Genomic DNA, 3,466 nt, shown 5'->3' with positions numbered 1-3,466 from the left:
AGTTAGGTGTAGCAACAAGTTTGATTATAGTTGTGGTAGTTAGATGTTGTAACAGGATTGATCATAGTTGTGGTAGATAGGTGTCGTAACTGGATTGATTATAGTTGTGGCAGTTAGATGTTGCAACAGGATCGGTTATAGCTGCGGTAGTTAGATGTTGGGACCAGCGCGACTATAGATGTTTCTCCCTTGCCGGGACATTTTATTTGACATTTTGTTTCCTCGCGGGGAAGTTATTATGTTGTTGTTCCCTTGCCAGGAAGTTATACATTGTTGTTCCCCAGCCGGGATTATTTTGTTATATTGCGATTGATGAAATGGGATCGTGTGGTACGCCGCAACAATGATATTTGAGGATTGAGTTGCACGCCGCAACAATGATATACGTGGGTCGGGTTGCACGCCGCAACAGTGTTTTTTATATATTAGGATCGGGTTGCGCGCCGCAACAGTTGTTGATTCAAGTGTGTTTATTTTGGATATTCGTTTCTTGGTTCACTGTAAATTCTTGGGCTGCTTCTATCTTTATATTGAGATTTCCTATTTGTCACTGTTGCCTCCCCACAGCGTGTCCCTTCCTTCCTTATTGACTGTTTATTTCCTGTATTTCTTTCCGTTGTATGTATGTATGTATATATATATATATATATATATATATATATATATATAGTTGAACTGCACAGGTTTATCTGGTAGTCTGGTCTTAGCCTCGTCACTACTTCGCCGAGGTTAGGCTAGGCACTTACCAGCACATGGGGTCGGTTGTGCTGATACTACACTCTGTGCTCTTTTGCACAGATCCAGGTATTGGACAGCATCAGTAGCTGGAGGGCTTCCTTCAGTCCACCCGGAGACCCAAGGTAGACCTGCAGGCGTTCGCGGGCCCTGGCGTCTCCCTCTATCTTCATTCACTGTTTCATTATCTTTTGTTCAGAGACAGTTTATTGTATTTTTCTTCAGACCTTGTATGTAGTAGATCTTAGATAGTCTGTGACACTGTGACACCAGTTCTTGGGTAGAGGCTTATGTTGTACTTCCGCATTTTTATTCAGTTTCTTTAATTTAAGACTTCCGCTTAATTATTAAATTCCATCGTGCATGCGATTGCTGATATTTGTTAAAAGAGGTAATGCGTTAATGAAAAAGGTAACTAAGGTTTGGCTTGTCTAGCTCCCACTAGTAGGCGGCATCACGACTCCCGAGGGTGGGAATTCCGGGTCGTGACATACATTTTGTATGTATTGAACGGATCAAGTAGAGATAGGTATTTTATACTGACTTAATAAAATAATTTCTCTAGTCCATTCAATGTACTTATACTCTTAATCTTGATATAATTATTATTAGTTATGTATATTATTTATTGTTTTGATTTATTAAAAGGCGAGATTCTTTCGTGGGTCAATAAGCCTGGTAAGTTGGACAATAATGATATACATTGGCGAAGCAATAATTAGTTGATAGAATTCATATCTCGGTTTTTGAGATTGATGATACTCCTTTATGAAAGCTCATAAGTTTTCATGTGTAAACCCGGCCGGTGGATTTTGTATCCAACACATGAAATAAGTTAAGTGAAAGTTTAAAGGAAGTAATCAATAAATTAAATTATCAGTAATTTAATTTGATTGGCTAGTATCTGAATCTTAACATGGTGAGTTAAATAAGGTTTATGGAAGAATTTCGAAATTGAACTAAGGAGTGCAATTAAGAATTTTTAGTGGAATAATTCGTAATTTATTATGGAAGAAATTAATTTCAAATTTCGAAATTAATTCCATAATAGGAAGCCTTGTTAATTAAATTCTGTGGTCCCTACTGTGCCTAAATAATAGGAAATAAAGGAAACATTTCCTTAGTGGAAGAAGAAAACCTAATAGGTTTTGGAAAAGGGTTTTAACCTAAAAATCGTAGCTATATATACATGATATATAGCTGGCCGTTTTTTACACCAAGGTAGAAATTAAAATCTTGAAAACCATCTTCATTATATATATGATTTCTCTTAAACAAATACCACTTTAGAAGGACATGACTAATAATCATAGACCATGTGAAGTTAGACGGCAAGAGGATATTAAGAATCAGTAAGAAAAGTGAAACAAAAGGAATATCTTCACAAATTTAATTCACTTTCTTCTAAACAAAGAAGAAGAAAACAAGACAAGTAATAATAAAATATAAAGATAGAAAATTTATCTATTTGAAATCGAACGAAAATAATCACGCAGAGTCTTAACCAGAATTGAACCAAATGTGAAGGCCAAAACAGTATCAATAAGTGATAATAATTTATTTATTTTTTTTTAAAAAAAAAGGCAAAAGAAGTGAACATATGATGCTGTGCAGATACTTAAGTAAATTTGGATTTTAGGAATAAAAATTAAAAGGAAGACATGAGTCTTGTGGGTACCTTTTTCACTTTAGTTTGATGACCTAGATATATAGGTATGAGAATTATTCCCTCAAATAAGAAAATCCACCAACAGTCAGGTGTGCAATGCATGGAAGTTATTCCTCTCGCCAATCCATGTTGAAGTGGAAATAAGTCAAAGAACCGTTCAAACGTATTTATGTTATAGTAATTGTTTTATATTATTACAATGATCTTCTCAATTTTTATTGGAGGAATAAATCTCATATTTAGATTCAGCATTTTCTTAAGGGATACATCCCTTCATATCAATGAGTAACGGAAGTTGTTCAAGGATGCGTCCCTTCATATGAGACCGTGTGTTTGTTGCCAAGTGTATCGGTGTTTTAAACTTATACTTCCTCTGTTCTAATTATTAGAACTTAAATCCTTTTCGGTCTATTCCAAAAAGAATGATCCCTTTCTAAATTTGGAAACAATTTAGCTTAAACTTCCAACTCTACCTTTAATGAAAAGCATTTATAGCCACACAAATACTCTGGACCCCTTTTTGACCTATTTATGACCACAAATTCTCAAAGTCTTTATTTTTTCTTAAACTCGGTGTCAAGTCAAACAGGTTCGCATAAATTGGAACGGAGGGTGTAGTAAGTAGGATAATCAGATTTTAGGGGTAAAAAAGTAATTTAACTTTTTAGTTTAGGGGTTCATGTTTTTAATATAATACTAGTTTTTATGTACGTGCGTTGCACGTATATCTCCCGCTACAATTAAGATAAGTTGAAACGAAATTTCTTCCTACAACTTCATATAAAAGATATTTTTCGCGTTATTATGTCAAGAAGTTGCCATATTTTTTGCATTATTATGTCAAGAAGGTGTCACTTTACCCATCCGATTATTAAGTCATTATTCTATGACAAGAAACTTCTATGGTGAAGGGCTATTTGTTGCTAAGTATTTAAACATTCTTCCTCATAGTTGTTGGTATCATCTTTAGCGAAGATAAAATTAAGATACATTTTATTTTCATTAGGGAACTTGGCAATCAATATCTCATTTAACTGATCGACATATTGTGCTAACCAAGAT

Source organism: Nicotiana attenuata, chromosome 5, assembly GCF_001879085.1.
Source record: "Nicotiana attenuata strain UT chromosome 5, NIATTr2, whole genome shotgun sequence".
NCBI classification, from domain to species: domain Eukaryota; kingdom Viridiplantae; phylum Streptophyta; class Magnoliopsida; order Solanales; family Solanaceae; genus Nicotiana; species Nicotiana attenuata.
The sequence above is the reverse complement of the archived record's forward strand: the minus strand, read 5'-3'. Positions refer to the sequence as shown.